Source organism: Anneissia japonica, unplaced genomic scaffold (assembly GCF_011630105.1).
Source record: "Anneissia japonica isolate Jap-2015-1 unplaced genomic scaffold, ASM1163010v1 scaffold287728_len311106_cov174, whole genome shotgun sequence".
NCBI lineage: Eukaryota > Metazoa > Echinodermata > Crinoidea > Comatulida > Comatulidae > Anneissia > Anneissia japonica.
Window position 1 is genome coordinate 291,706 of NW_022700489.1, and position 17,821 is coordinate 309,526.

Consider the following 17,821-nt stretch of genomic DNA (forward strand, 5'->3'; position numbering starts at 1 on the left):
AAACACAAAAATAATGTTCACATATAATTAATTATATTATATATATATATATATATATATATATATATATATATATATATATATACTGTGATATAAAAGGTACCGAGTGGAGTTTACCTTTATCAAATAGGATGTATTCCTAGGTGATAATACTCCAGTTATATATATCCAATCACAGTGCACACAGAGTAATAGTACACGTCGTATATAGTACGGTATATACCCTGTATAACAGACCCGGACACCAGATACACAAAAAAAAATCCTGTAGCGTTAGCTGAGATGCGTCTTGCATAAAGTCCAGTGTACGAGTGACGACAATTCCCCAAGGTCTCGGTGATCCCTCCCTTGCACACCTGGGGGAAGGATATGCAAATACACAGATGCCGGGATTAGAGGTCGTTGCCGTTGATTGGTCTCTCGAACATACGGCGGTCGTCACTACATTCCCTACGATCAGTGGCTGTCGCATAGCAATCGCGATGACAGAGTTTTCTACAACATCTTAGAAACAGACAGTCCAACTTTTTGGTTGGGAAGGGTCCTCGGCAGAGAGCACATGCCTCGTTTCCTTCACGTTCATGTTTTCCCCAAAAGTGTATGCGTCTACGTGTGTAGGATTTGAAGTATTCATTGTAACGTGTGATGGAATAGCCATATGGTGAATTTTGGTTGATTCTGAGGCGTCGGTAAAGGTGCACAAATGGTATGCCAATGTTATTTTCTATTGTGGTGTAAAACCTGCAACACTGCAGTGCACGAATGTCTTTAGTAAGGGCTAGTAGGACAAGTGACATATGGTGATAATTTGTTTCTTGATAATTATAACTATTTGAGATACAATTGGCTATGCCATTTGTGTTAAGCGACAATTGTAAAAGTGGATATTGTGTAATGTTGAAATGTCTCTGTGGTTCCAAATATAGTCTATAATGGGCCTAGTGTCATTGTTGAAACAGCATAAATAATTTCCTATGTGTATGAGTGATATCAATTTAATTTTACGAAACGGTGGTGTGTACTTTAGGTTTCCGAGATATATAAGAACGTTTTGAAGGTCCTCCCGCGAAAATGGCATATCGTCTGTTATTATTAAGATGATATGTCCATTGACATATTTACGCGCAATGTTAAGGATGGGGAAACGTTAAATAAAGCCTGCAATGACAATCGCTCCTTTATACATAAATCTGTAATGTCTAGTCTTGCCATATCCGACGTGTACGATTAAAACTTAAACTACAAAGTAAATAAAAGCAATATTCAAATGCATTCGCCACACTTTGCGACTAGTTGTGGAGATATGTCGGCCCGTCCGTACTTATTTTAATTTTATATACCTTTCGTGTAGTCTTTCGACTCTACACCACTCTCAAGTGTGCTTTTCATATGAATATTGAATATAATGTCAATGCTTAACTAAGAAATCAAAAGTAATACGTTTGTCGTAAGAATGCGTGACAATCGTACATGCTTTAATGTAGTTACTAACTCGTTCAAACATATTGGGAATGTAAAACATTCGACGAATCGTGAGGTATGTTCGCATTATACCTTGGTGGTTACTTAGCAAGTTGTCGTGAAATTAGGATATGATTGTCTCTGCTAAGTTTTCAGGTACTGCTAATTGTAGTATGAAACCTTCGCCTTTAGTATGGAGGAAGAGTCGAAATGGTAGACCGTTACATAATATGTACTGTTCTGATTTTGTTTGGATTGTTCTAGCGGCCTTTTTATCCGCTGGCAGAATATTGTGTGCTAAATAATCGTACACAGGTTTAAAGAAAGGGGACGTTTCCTGTTCTATGCGTAGTTGTTTAACATCAACTGGCAAATTATAATCTCTGATTATTTTTCTACGGATAACGCCCATTAACTTAAATAAGTCATGTTGTTTTGGAATGTGTGTAGTTTTTATTTCGGTTATTTGCGGTACAAGTGGTTTAGGTGCTGTATATAATTCAAGTGGCACGTCTCTGTAATTTACATTTGTATTTTGTTTATACACTAATCTATGTTCTTGTGGCTGAGGTATGCGTCTGATTGATGGAGGTGGTAGTACTATAGGTTGTAAAATTGACCTTGGTTGTGTTGAAGTAATTTGTTTGTATTGTGTGTCTGTTGTTGGTGTAGTGTTTGGTGAGGAATGTGGTCGTGTGTCTGCTGTCACTGGTTGTTGATTAATAGTGCTGGGTTGCGTCTGTTTTGGTTTGTGGAGGTCAGGTATATGAAGGTTCATTTTCTTAGCATATGACCGTGTTACTGGTCTGTCAATTGTGGATGTTGTTGGGTTGAGTGTATCTACTTCAGAACAGTTAAACGCAATTGGAACAATTTGGTCAATTTCCGAATCATCATAATAATAATAATAAATTTATTCTTATATAGCGCAAAATGCAAGAAACCTCTAAGCGCGTTACAATGAAAGGAAAAACCGGATCAAAATAAAAGAAAAATTATTACAACAGTGAGGGAAATCAGGTTAACATTATGAATGAATATTTATTTATTTATTTTAATTTATTTAATTTATTTATTTTTTATTTATTTATTTATTTTATTTTTCCTTCCAATTACCTTCTCATTCCATTTGGTTACTTTCCAATTTATTATTGATTTCTTATACAACTATTTCACAGTTAAAATTTTTCTTATGTGTTATGTGTCATGTCTATCCTTGCCTCACAGCCCTTGCCAGTACTTCCCAATTCCCATTTCCTTTCCTTTTCTTATGTTCACAAACTTTCCTTCATTTTTCATTCTGATGTTACCTTATCTTTTCCTTTCCTTTTCCTTTCTTATTTTCCTTATCATTTCTTTCCTTTTCCATGTTTGTGTTTCCTTATCTTTTCTTTCCTTTTCCTTTATTTTGTTTCCTTATCATTTATTTCCTTTTCCTTCTTATGTTTCCTTATCTTTCTTTTCTGTTTCCTTTCTTATATTTCCATAACAATTCTTTAATGGATCTTTATCATTTCTTTCCTTTTCCTTCTTATGTTTCCTTATCATTCTTTTCTTTTTCCTTTCTTATATTTCTCTATTTCTTATGTTTCCTTATCCTTTCTTTCCTTTTCTTTCTTTCTTATGTTTCCTTATCTTTTCTTTCCTTTTTCTTTATTCTTCCTTTCTTATATTTCCTTATATTTTCTTTCCTTATCCTTTCTAATATTTCCTTGTTTAATTCCTTTCCTTCATTATGTTTCAAATTCTTACCTTTTCCCTTATTTCCAATGTTTCCTTCATGTGGTATATACACAGTCTTTCAAACCAGAACAAGCCAAACATATTTTTTATAAATTTGGGACGATTATTAGGTGGAGTGAAAATGCAATTTGAAAAGATGACTTTTTAGAAGGTGTTTAAAATTATTGAGAGTATTGGCCTGTTTGATTTCAATTGGCAAGCTATTCCAAAGAGTTACTGCCGCCCAAGCAAATAAACGTTGCCCGTAAAATTGAGTGGACGGACGACTACGATGTGACAGAAGGGATTCAGAGGATGATCTAAGGGATCTCTTAGGTGCGTATGGACGGATGAGATCGATTATGTGCCAGTTTGGTGCCATGCTGTAAAGGGCTTTGTATGTCATAAGTCGGATTTTGTATGAAATCCTTTGTGTAATCGGAAGCCAATGAAGGTTTTCAAGGACAGGAGTAAATTGGTGTCGAATTGGAACACGTGAAACCAAACGAGCTGCCACGTTTTGTACACTCTGGATTTTCTTTATATATTTCGACGGAAGACCATAAAGAAGTGAATTGCAGTTATCTAACCTAGAAGAGACAAACGCATGTACAATAATTTCAGTAGACTTGGTATTAAGGTATTTGCGGATGCTTCCAATCTTCCTAATGGATTGAAGACCAGCTTTGCATACGTTGTCTACGTGGTTTGTCATATCTAGTGCCGAGTCCATTAGTACTCCCAAATTGCGAGTGATAAGTGATAGTTTTATTGAAATGTTCACCGAGGGAACCAGGTTAGTATTACGAAAACGAGATGAGAAATGAATAACCTCGGTCTTTGCATCATTCAAAACAAGCATATTGCTCTTGCACCATGATCTGACGTCGGCGATGCAAGCCTCTAACTTACTTACAGCAAGTGCAAGGTTATCAGGACTAAGTGGAAGGTATAGCTGAGTATCATCTGCGTAAACCATGTATTCAACATTATGTGCTGTGATAATGTCATGTAAGGGAGCTGTAAACATAATAAAACTGAGGGATCCAATAACAGAACCCTGTGGTACTCCAAATGAAAGTTGAGTTTGATCAGACTTAGTCTCATTGACTAAAAGAGTCTGGGTTCTGTTCATCAAGTATGATTCAAACCATAGTTTAACATTACCAGTAATACCATACCGCGATGTTAGACGATTTAGCAGTTGACAATGATCAATGGTGTCAAAAGCAGCGCTGAAGTCCAATAGGACTCAGATAACCTCTAACCATCATCGCGTGGTGCTCTTTATAAAAAGTCGGCCAATACTAATTCTGTTCCTTTCTTATACCCAATTTTGAACGCGTAACCTGATAATTTCAAGATAAGTTTCTGTAGACGATTAGTACATAGTTGATTTTTACAGTTCCAAATTTGTACAATAGCTGAGTGGTCTGCAAATGCATTAATTTCACATCCTTTGAATATATGTGTAAATGCTGAAATGTTAATATAAAGGCCAAATAGTTCTAGTTCTGTAACGCTATGGCGTTGACAAGCGTGTGGAAATAACTTAGAATAATAACCAATTATGTACTTTTCACCTATAATGGTTTGTGTCAAGTACGAACCTGTGGCTGTCCCAGACGTATCACTGTAGATAGTGAATTTACCTTCTTTTCTTGGCATTTGAAGAATTGGCGGTTTTATCATTAATTCCTTAATTTTGTCAAAAGCAATTTGGTGTTCGTTTGTCTACATGAAGTTACGTTTTTTTGCTGGCAAGTTTATGTAATGGGCTTAGTATTGCCTGCATTTGAGAAAAGAAATTAGATACATAATTGACGGCACCAATAAATCGTTTAGTTTCTTTATGCGTTCTTGGTGGTGGCAACTTTCTAATCGCTACGCATCTGTTACCAATGGCGTAATGCAAGCATATTCCGATGAATTGATCAAGATTCTATGTCCCATGTATTGGACGTCGTTTTGTAACAATTTGCATTTCTTAGGGCATACTCTAAAACCGTTTGTTTGAAGAGCTTGTAATACTGAGATAAAGTGTTTACTATGTGCAGCTTTGTCTGGACTAAATATAATTATATCGTCATGATGTGCAATGCAAAACTGTTTTGAATTTGGAATATCATTTAAGATTTCATCGATTTTGGCTTGGAATATGCCTGGTAAAACATTTAATCCTTGTGCTAATCGTTTGTAGTTGTAATGTTTTCCTTCGTGATAAGATGCTATCCCTGTATATTGTTGGGCTTTCTTGGTCAATGGTACACAATGAAAGGCTGATTTTAAATCAATTACGCTTAAGACATGGGCGTTTGCGTTTCTTATTGTTTTTAATGTTTCTGCAAGTAGTGGAAATGGATGGTTAATGCACTGAATTCTCGAGTTCAGGTAGCGGAAGTCTGTAACAACCCGTTTGGCTGTGGTATTTTGCTTTGATACTAGTAATACTGGAGATGTTTATGCCTGGTGGCCTATTGCTAAAATGCTTAATTTAACCAACTTATTTAACTCTACGTCAATAATTTTCTTATTATTTTTAGTTGCGAAGTACGGTCTGATAAAGAAAGGATCATAATTGGTTAAATGTGTATCAGCTGTAAAGTTTGGGCAACTTCAAAGTTCGCCGTAGATTGAGAAGGCTTCTCTGTGCTGTTCTAGCTTTGTATAGAGATCCTCTTTCTCACCTGGTGTAAGGATGCTTTCGTTTAAATTGACGTATTGTCTAAGCACTTCATGTTCAGTCATTGAAATTAATGGATCGTTATCGTTTAAATGTGGATATTTATCCAAATTTTCTTGTTTGACTTTCAATCTATCAATTGGTAATTCAGTAGTGACGGTTACAAGGTTGTTTAAATGAAGGTTTGCAATGGGTTGAAATTTGGATAATGATATGTTTTCTTGTTAGTGGTGTTTGTAATGTTAACTTTAGTTTCACCTCTGTGTAGTGCTACTAGCATATCTGATAGAGATAATTTTGATATCCGGTTAGTAGCGTGTAGGACGACTTCGGAATTCTTAACAAATGATGGTACTCTGGCCTTTACTTTCACCGTTTTCGTGTCGCCTGGGCGAATTTTCACGTTAGTTGTTGGTTTAAACATGAATGCTTTAGGTCTAATGTGAAAAGTATTGCCTTTAAAGTTTAATGTTCCGTTTAATTCTGCAAGTGTTTGTGTTCCTAACACTAAATTGATTCCCGCTATATTATCAACTATCAGGGCTTCAACCTTAAATTTATGTCCCTGTATTAAAAATTCGAATTGTATTGTATAATAAGCGTACAAATACTCGCCGTTACCTGAGCGAAATTTTAGTGGTTTAGTTTTGACTGGCGTTAGTTTGGATAGGTATGAGGAAGACTTAATATAGTTGTTGGAGATGAGTGTTTTAGTTGCTCCACTATCAAATAAGGTTAAAACATTTTTTTCAATCCGGTAGGTTTCCTTTAACATAATGTTTGGCATCTAATTTTAAGTCAACTTTGTCTGATTTTCCCAAATATAGCGCCTTAAATTGATTAAATGTTGATGGCCCTTGTGGCTCATGAAATTTTGTATGGGGACTTGATGTATCGGCGCTGACATCTAGTCCCCGTTGTAAAAATGTTGTCGTCGATTTTGGCTGGGGTTAGGTGGGTAAAAATAGAATTGAGGGAGTGGTGGTGGTTGCCGTGATTGAGATGCACGTTTTCTGCACTCGCGCCACATGTGCCCTGGTGTACCACAGTAGTAGCATGTGAATTGGCGTTGTTGTTGTTTGTATCTGTTACGTAGAGGCGGAGATCGCCTAGGTCGGTATGGGCTGGGACTAAGGCTATGTCGTGTAGGCCTACTGCGGGTACGTACTGTTTGTCGTAACTGCCTGTCAGAATTTCGTTTCTCATTTTGCCAAGTCTATTTTAAGGGAGTTAATCTCTTGTCTAAGGGAATGTAATTCGTTTGGCTCATTAATAGAAAAGGTGGCATCGTGTGGTTTATCGTCAGCGGACCGTCAGGCAAGGCACAAGACGATCCAGAGCCTTGCCTGACCATGTAGAGATCGTTTACAAATATTAATTACATTTTGGAGAGCAGCATCGTCTGCTAGGGCTTCAAGATTTTGTGCCTGCAGGTAGTCTGTTTGCCTTAAGGGCTGAACGTTAGCTTGTTCGTGGTCAACCATAGTGCCTAAATCTAAAAAAGGTAAACAAATAATATGTGACATTAGAGCTACTGACAAGACTACACAATCATACTTACTTTCGTACTGGGTTTTGTTTGTGAGTTCAACTTACCCTATTCTTCAGTATGAACATTCCAATCAAAATAAAGTAAAGCAAAATGTCTTGAGTCCAAAGAAATGAAATAAATTAAAAGTTGTTATTGAAACTTAGCGTTTGCCTAGAGAGTTAAAAAATGTGCTGTTCTTTTGCTCTTGCCTCATCTGGTGTGGTTGGGGTGATGTCTTAGTGTGCGTCACAAATCCGATTTTGTTTCCTTTCGTCTGTCGGCTTATCACGTATCCGAATTGGTTTCCTGTCGTCTGTCGGCTTGTCACGTATCCGATTTTGTTTCCTTTCGTCTGTCGGATTGTCACGTATCCGTATTGTTTTTCTTTTATGTTGGTATGTTACAAGCAGATGTGAGTGTTTCTTCTAGTTCATTTTTCAGAAAAGGTAGGTCTTCGAGTCTTGCATGTTTAAAAGGTTCAAGCAATTTGTCGGTTTCCAATTACTATTCTGCTTTCAACTATTGGGTTTACTTTTTTTTGCTTGACTTATCGTTGCATGAAAGGTACTGGATCGGTTCTGGTCACTTCCACCATGTAATATTATATACATGTAATGCTCACGTTGTGCCCGATTCTAATGTATGTTCCGGATGCAAAGACTGGATCTTCACTATGGTTGTAGTGATATGACAAGCGAGATGGTTTACTTTAAATAACTGAACTGACTACATCTCTTCTGGTTATAATGCAAAGCGTTTATTTACTATTCTACTGCATGATATATACAATATATACAAGTAGGGTTGTGAGACGTAGTGCTTCTTTCAAGGTATCAGAAGGAAGTCCTCTCTAGATAACTAATACTTTACTTTTCATACAAGCTTGGGGTGTGGTGGACTTTCTCCGATTGGTTGAAAGATATCACCTTATCCTAATTATTTAACTATTACATCATTTTGGGGAGTTTCTATTGGTCAGATAATATAAAAACTTTGGGGGGTTGGTAGAACATAATTTATATTTAGTAACGAGCTGTCTCTCAATTGAGCTTATTCTATAAATCAAGTGTAAGGAGTTGACCACTTGGGCTTTTTGTCATGAATTGGCTATTGTCCTGTCAAAGACTTTATATACAATAATTAAGGAGACGTTTAACAGGTGCCCACAAACATTGGATAATTATTATAAAACATAATTCAACTCCGATTCGACACTACGCCTACGTTAAAATCTGCCACGTTTTTTTGCCTATAATCGACACTCAGATTGTATCCGTCCAAAACCCACACTACAACACAACACAGTAATGTTGCTCTCAAAAACTAAGAACATGAAACATTTTAATTATTTTATTATTTCTTTGAATCAATTAAACAAGACCTCACCGTCTAAAACGTACAAACTTCGATCTGTCCTTCAGCCCGATGGGCCCATAATGATCTCAGTCATTTTATTCCATCACCACCAGTCTGCACTATATCGTTCAAATTGTTCACTTTGTTAATAGTTACGGTACATAAAACATCTAAAAATACTGACAGTAAGCGACTGTGGTAAATGTCTAGCATATCGCTCGAAACGTGATTGTGAAAGCACACATTTTAAGTTACGAGCTGCGATTGTTTTAGTAAGCAATATTGTAGGCCTATCAAGAAATATCTAAAATTATTTAATATGCAATATATAATTATTTGAGACATGATGATTTGAGAAATCATTTAATAATATTACTCCATGAATAATTTGAATTCAATGATCATTATTAACCTTAATCAATCTGCAAGACAGTGAATTATGCTGACCCAAACATTCTTGGAAAAAATTAGAAATGTGATGGTTTTTTATATCCAATTAAAAAATAATTACTATACGGAATGGAATATAGTAGAATGCTCTAAAAACCACTGAGGTGTGGTGATCGAGTTGCTTTTAATCGTAAGTAAACGATCATTTTGATGTATGACAGTATTTTAACCTGTAATCACTTCAGAAGAAGACGGCTAATGGAACAGTAATGGAAGACTAGCTCATTTACCACAAAGCTAATAGCTCTACTCACTATTTCTGTGTAAATTATACTTATCTACCATGAATAAAGAAACCAACAACTCACATTTTACCCTATAATCAAATAACCACCTTTCAAGATAAAGCAAAATTCAAGATTTTTTATTTGTGTCCGTTCGGAAAATCGCATTTCAAAACAAAATGCTATAGTAAATAGCTAGTAGTGGAGAAAATATATTATAATTAGGCCATAAAACTTATTTGATATTTTGATTAAGCATTCTAATGGAAAGTGATACGAATGAATTGCGATATGTATTTGTTCTACAGACTTGTGATTTTAATCTTTTACCCGAGGGTAGCTAAGTAAAAGATGCATTTAGTGGGTGGGAACTATCTATTAAAATACTCTTTACTTTATCAACAATTTTATTGGCACAGATATCAACTAGTTGTCAATTTTGTTGAATTTTTCCAGCCTGATTTATGTTATGTTGTAGTCTGTTATTATTGTGCTTTCTTAAATTACCAAACCATACATAACTTCCAAACAAAAGAGCACTTTCAATACAAGAATAAAAAAGGCCCATTAATACATGTATCAACATTGAATGACCGCAATTTCCTCAAAAAATGGAGTCGCGTCATACCCTTCTCAACAATTTTATCACACTGCTCCCCCCCCCCCCCAGTTTAACTCAATATCAATATCTAAATCTAGGTATTTACGATGAGTAACCGTCTCAATCTCAACAAGTGATACAACAATATTTCCTCAGTTCCTATAGTCAATTACAATTTCTTTTTTTCTTTATCCATTCGGTTTTATACAGTTTTGTTTACACTACAATGAGAAGTTCTTAACAGTATTCACATAGTTAGAAACAGAGTTTGATTTCATGAGACCTATATGATGATAACTGTGTCGTCTGCGTATTTCAATATTTTAACATCTTCTTTTTGGATCTGCAGTCATCAGTATAAATAATAAATTGTAGTGGAGAAACCACACATCCCTGAGGTGATCCAATCTGTTTAGTGATGGGGTCTGAAAAAAGTTTTAGCAAAACTTACATTTTGTACTCTGTTGCTTAGGAAATCTTGGATCCACATAATAATATTAAGATTTACATTTAAGCTATGTAATTTCTTCAGCAGCAGAGAAGGTACCATAGTATTAAATGCTGAGCTGAAGTCCACAAACATTGCTTGTGCATAGTTCCCGGCTCGGTCAGTATGTTGTTGTATTAATTGTACTAAAGACAGAATATCATCGACTGATTTTTTAGTTTGGCAGGCAAACTCATATGGATCAATTTTGTGTCTCAGTGGTTCCATGAGAAGCTTGGAAATTAGACATTCATAAACTCAGAGGTTAATGCCACAGGACGGTAATCATTTAATATTGCAGGTGGCGATTTTTTTGGAACAGGGACAATTGTCAGTGTTTTTCCAGGGAGTAGGTATAGTGTGTTTATGGCCTCGATGGATTTTTAAAACAGTTTGGTGAACGGCTTTGATAAATCACGAGAACAAGATATCAGTAACATTCGGCTAATACTATCTGGGCCAATAGCTTTTTTAGAATTTAATTTTGCTAACTGTCTTTGTACTTCCGATTCATAGATAATGATACGGTTGTTGTCAAATGCATAATCATGGAGGTTGTCAGCTGTCAGCTTAGATCTGTCGATATCGCTAGTCGAAATTATATCTAGATATATGTCCACTTAACTAGTTAAAAGTTCGACGTGAACCACTCAAGTATAGCTAGATAAAGGCTTAAGTGACTTAACTTTACTAGAATAAAAATTAACTTGCTTAACGGTAAAGTCGGCTCAGATTACAAGGACATGATTATGTAACGTAGGCATCTATAGCGAGCCTTGTTGTGTTATACCACCATTATCATCTTCTGGCTGGCAACAACGTACTCCAACAATGCTAACAGCAGCATAGTAGTCTCTTTAGTCTGGTTTTCAGAAATTATTTGTAATATGTGTAAAAACCCAGCAAACGTCCTTTTTACGAATAGTCGTATTACAAATGACCTTTGCCTTTGCATCATTGACCAAGTAGTAACGTTAATAAGTCCGATTGGTAAGTTTTCCAAAGTGATAATGTATATTATTCTTAATAATAAAATCAGATTTATTATATGTATTTATTTATTGACAATTCAATATTTTCCATTTCCGCTATAGTAATCACTATTAATTCAGTTTCAACGAACTACCATCAACAACCAGTCGTTGAAAATAAGCGCACATTTTTACGATGAAGAAATAAAAAAGAGTGTTAAGTCATCAACTATTTGACTTTTTGAAGCTTGATTTTCGTGAAGTGCATGTTAACAACACAATTGAGCGATCTAAAAACTACAAAACAGGACAGAACGGTCCATAAAGTATACAAACGTTTTAATGAGAATTAAAACTATATTTTTATAAAAGTATACAAACGTTTTAATGAGAATTAAAACTATATTTTTATAAATGGAAGAATGCTAGCTAGCGATTAAAATTGTTCGTTTTTCTATCGAAAGTCAATTTAGCTAGGGCCCAGAGAATCTACTACTTAGATTGCGAAAGAACACGCTGCTGCACTGTCGGTTGATTTGTACTGTCGGCTAGGTTAGGTAGTGGAAACTCGCAGCTTCTCTACAGTAGTTTACACATTTTTTTAACGAATACCACTTGGTACTAGAGGTTCGTAAAATACAGTAAATGTTTTATTAAACAAGCCTTTCCACCGTGTGACGTCTACGGCCTGAAACTGGCTGGCTGTTTATCTGGTTCTAACTTGCTATCCTAACTTGGCATCGAACTCAGTTAGGGGATAATCGTAATGTTTCAAGACGGGTATATCTAGATAAAGTTTGACGTGAACCTGTTCTTTAACTTCCTTGTTAATCCAGGCTTAGGAGGGTATATTTTAATCTTCCGCGTTGGAACAATTTGCTGCTCACAGAAGGAAATATAGTCGTTCACTAAGGTTTCACCTTCAATAAACATATTCCAGTCAGTACTCTCAAAGCAAGAACACCGAGAAATACACTTTTATGAATTTTTGACTGAACAAAAAACATTGGTCAAGAATTTTAATGATTTTTCAGCATGGTTGATATCCCCCAAGATAAATTTTGGTGAATCTGGGGACAAGATTAAATATACTTGAACACAATCAAATACAGTCTGGGCTGCTTTTTCAGCGTCAGCATCAGGTGGAATGTACATCGCAAAGTTAAATAGATTTGATTAAATTCTCTTGGGAGGTACAGTAAAACAGTCTCATCGCAATACAAATCATTTCAATGTTAGAATTACATACTTGCTTACTAATTGTGATGTTATTGCACTAGCGCCTATTAACATAAATACATGACCCACAAGACTTTTCCTTGTCAATTTCCCATCTGTCTTGACGTAATAGTTCAAAACCATCAATATCTACAATAGAATCTGGAATATCAGGGCTAAGCCGTGTCTCCGTAAAACAAAGTACACCTGATTCTCGGAATTCAGATAGAAACTTACAATTCCCTTGAATATGGTCAATTTTACTATTGATTGAGCGAACATTATTTAAGGTAATAACTGGTAATGGTGGATGTTTATTTCACTTTAGTAGATTTCTAATACCTCTATAGCCTTGTTCGCACTGGATTTAAAAAATGGTAAATTTAACCAGGGTAACTTTAACCAAAGTCATGGGTACATTTCACCATTGTTCGCACTTGGATTATTCACGCGGTTAGTTTTACCATAGTTTTACCAACATTTAACATTGTGTATAAAAAATATTATTGAGGGCGCTAGTTTGTGACTTCAACTTCCGGTTTTGTTCGAGCAGTGTCAACATGGAAGAAGTTTTAACCGTGTTGCACGTTCGGATTGGACTTCTTGACCAGCGTGGTTAGTTTAACCGAGACCGTGGTAAGTTTTACTGGGCAGGCCATTCGGCTTGGTTAATTTAACCATAAGGGAATTGTCACCGACGTTCGGATTGGATTTTTTTGGTCAATTTAGCCAGTGACTCGGTTAATTTGACCAAATTAAGTCCAGTGCGATAGGGGCTTTTGATATCCCCTTCTTAACTTTTGAAGTGCTTTTTCCATGCTTAGGAGTCCACTCTGGGAGGTCCTTTTAGATGGCTGGAGTTTCCACATGGGACACCAGCGCTTGCCATTGGCCAAGCGCATACAATACTAGTTTATCGTATGGCCTATGATTAGGCCTAACTTTGGTCACAGATGCAACGAGCGAAAAAAAGGCACAGATGCAAGTTAAAACAGCAAACACCTCTGAAGACCACATAAAAAAAAAACATTAGAATAATTATTCTGGAGAAATATTCTAAAACAAAGTTTTAGAAAGTGAAATGTATCATTTAAAAAACTGCGCAATGCCAGTGTGAAGTCGCTACAGTGTAGCGCCCACTAATGAGGCCTATTATAAACATACTCCCCTTAATACTTTTTTAAAACTCTCTTAAACCATTTAATTAAAAACACGTCTTAAAATTGGTCTTCCCGCCAGTGATGTATCTTTTGTTTGATTACCCTCTGTACCTGCAAAAAATAAAGTAAACAACTCAAATAAACAGATAAGACACTTAAAACACAAGCAACTATGTATATTAGTACTGTTCAGAAAAAAAATATACGTAAACAACTCAAATAAACAGATAAGACACTTAAAACACAAGCATGGCATCATCATCATAACAATCACCATCATCATCTCTATCATCATCATTATATCAGTTTGTCAGTAATAACTGTAGAATGTAATACCTCTTTGTTGCAAAACACATAGATCAGAACGACAAAAAATCCCTGGAATGAATTAAGTAATGCTTGAGCAATAATGAAGGCTGGATGTGTGTGGCCAAATTGGAAAACAAAAACTATGTCTGCAACTCCAAGCAGAGGCAAGAGGAGCAACATGGCACGCAGTTCTTTCCTGGGTAAGAAGTAATAATTGACTATTAGTTTCATAAAATCTAGGCCTACTTTTTTACAGAATTTGATAGTGGTTTATTACAGATTCTAAAGTTGTGTATTAAACCTTATAGGCTGCTAAGTTCAATTCCATGACATTTGCCAATTTAAGTGTTCTGCTTCTGAAACCATATTCAAGGTTAATGTTCAAATCAATATAAAACTGTACAATAAAAATAGTTAAACAGGATAGTATGAAATTTACAGAAATTTTAATTGACAGTGTGCAGTATAATACAGTTAGGATTATGCTTTGTTGATGGAAATTAAATTTAGATTAGCCTCATGTTAAAAAAAAGCCAAATGGCTAGTCGATTTTGACAGGAGCCAGTTGAAAGTACAAGTTGCTTCAAAACACGTTGGTAAATTTTATTAATAATGAAACCTTGCTCAAAGGAAGACATATGCTTAAAACAGTCAACTGTGTATTATGGCTAGCCAGTTATACACCCACTAAATGCAGTATTATGTGTACTTGAGTGCTAACAGGTTTAATTATAAAAGTAAAATTATAATGTGGATTTCATGAAAACTATTCTCTATCATTACTTATCATGCTTACCTATATCGTCTAGTCCTTAACGATTTGGAAGTTTTGAGTCTTGTCATTAAAATAAACCCAATGTGAAACAGAAAATAAGTGTTTGTCTGTTACAAAAAAACAAAACAATATTTCAAGAATATAATATAATATAGACCTACCCAATTATTTTGTAAAATTATACGATTAAATATCCGTTAAAACAACCAACGAAAGAACAGCATTTTTGTATAAACCTGACGAAAATAATATAAGGTCATACACATTACAACGACTAAGAGAAGCCAAATTGAGTTTGTATTTCGTAATTTTTTCGAATATCATCTGAATGACAATCAGTGGATCACTGTTTTTGGGTTTTTGATAAACGCTGACGAATCTTATATCATTGCTTTTACAATAGAGCCCACTACGTAAAAAGTACAAACATATTTCTCACCACTAGAATGGCCATAACTGGTGCAACAAAAATGAATTCTAGATAGTCCACATAATTTGGTTCATTTTCACCATCTGGGGTAAGTATCTCAGCACCGACTGAAGCCCAACAACTAGAAAAAAAAAACAACATGTTTCAACTTTATTAATTTTTATTTATTTATTTTTTTCACGTGGCGGGATAAATTCGAACAACAAATATGCAGTTGACTACAACACATTTTATGATAGTATTTCTAACTTAGGTTACATAGTTGTTTTAAAAAAAATCCATTAAACTAATCAGTCTTAATTAAAATGAGGATAACCACGTGGGTGGATTCAGGAGGAAAGACATATTTTCACGCTTTCATAAATCATAGGCCTATGGGGTGTATAATTGATGTATATAACAAGAATATATAAAAAAAAAGAAAAATCATTAATGATCATGAATGACGCAGGTAAAATTTTTGGTAGAAATTACATGAATTGGGTGATTTACACAAACTAAAAAAAAGACATTTTAAATGATAGTACACACCAATTTCGTAAAGAAAATTTGTACGCCTTGCAGGTTTAATAGTACGCAGGCTCAAATACGGTATAAACATAAACCATCTACACTCATAAATAAACATAATACCTGTAAATGTTATGCATTTGTAAAAAAAATTTCTATTGTTATCTTCTGTACATACAAATTCCCTACAGTTTTTAGTTCAGAATTTAGAAGGATATTGTAATTACAATTTTATGTATGTGATTTTTTTGATGGCTTGGTTATTGCCTATTTTGTATTATCAGCATTTATCTGACAAGGCTAAATCAAGTTGTTATAATTACCCTCTGCCGAATTGGAGCTCACAAATTGCAAAAATCATTGTTGTTATGAAAGGAGTTCCTGAGGAAAATAAAAAGGGGAAGTGTTACTGTTGATTTCATCATTCATCCCTAGACTAAAAATTAAAATAACAATTTAGTATTGGAAATTGAGGAAGATACTCAAAGTTTGGATATATTATATCTGTACCTATTCTTGTTTTATTAATGTCACTCCTTACTAAAAAGACATACTTTAAACGACAAAGTGTAGATTATTTCATTCATATATTGGTATCGAACATGAAAATGTGTGATGTTTTTATTATTGTCATCGTCACATACTTTTTATTTTTCCATGTTATGTACTGTACCCGAAACATCATTTTACTAAGCGTCTTTTAAATAATGGTTCGGTCATTGTTAAGGATGGGACTAAATATTAATGACTTTAGAGTAAATTTTGACATGGAGAATTTATATGACATGCTGGTATATCTATGATGTTTACCCCATCCAATCAGGCAATACTTGACCAATGTCATCCTTGTGGGTTTTAGCGGCATAACTACAAGGGTGTACACATGCAATCCTTCAATAAACATCCAAAAGTAATTAGTGGACAGTGCGTAGATTAATAGAGTCATCAGCACACGACATACAGTCTATTGAAACAATAAACAATAGAAAACAAATATAATTATTATACAAATTATGAGGAGGTTATTCGAGCCTATTCACATTAGCCAATAGATAAAACATCACTAGGAACTTTGGACTTTTATTGGATAAAAGGAACTTGATAGTAACCTGTATATTAAATGTCGAAGTCTGAGTTGCTCAAATACAATTAAACACTGTTTTACATAAAATACTAAACTCCCAGCCTAACAATTACCTTTCAGATACATTCATTAGGGTCAACATTCAACATACATACATTGATAACTTTTTGTTGCACCACTTTCTTCTAAGATCGTCGCCAGTACATTTCATACTTCTGCCATTAAACATTGGAATAAACTTCCCCACCAAAAATATACAGTAAATAGTAGCTTTAAGAAACTTGTGAATGAGATCGTGGCGTTTATGAGTGAGTTTGATTGGAGAAGGGAGGGTGGTAGGGTTATAATTCTCTGACCTTTTATTGTGTCTTTTTCCTTCTCGATAATGAGATTTTATATTATTTATTTTTTTTGCATGTTCTCAGAACCCCTACGGAAATAAATCTTTGTAATTTATATTTTGGGCTATCCTATTCACAACCAACACTTTTTTATGTCTTATTTTTTTGTATTGTATTTTTGCATGTAAAGTGTTTTATCTGGTTCATTTAATTCTTAAATATTAACACTTTTTGGAAGTCCTTCAAAACAATTTTATCGAGATTTTAGCTTTTATAAACAAATTCAAGAAACATTCCGTAAAGTTTTCACTATAATTATCTTAATAATTACTATATTCCTAGTACCATTGTTTCAATCTTGTTCTCTTAATCATTGTTTAACCATTTTCCAGGGACTTTTTTTCTAGTTTTCAACACCTTTCAAATAATTTTTTCTTCCTCGTTCCTATTTGAATTTTATGTCTGTTTGTTATTTATCGAATAAATGAATGAATATCGAATAATGTAA

The 17,821-nt window shown here is 34.7% G+C and overlaps 1 pseudogene; it reads right to left on the reverse strand.

Annotated features, from left to right (window-relative positions):
• Positions 1 to 1,408: 1,408 nt before the first annotated feature.
• On the reverse strand, positions 1,409 to 17,102 carry LOC117103331 (annotated as a pseudogene).
• Between the last annotated feature and the right edge of the window lie 719 nt (positions 17,103 to 17,821).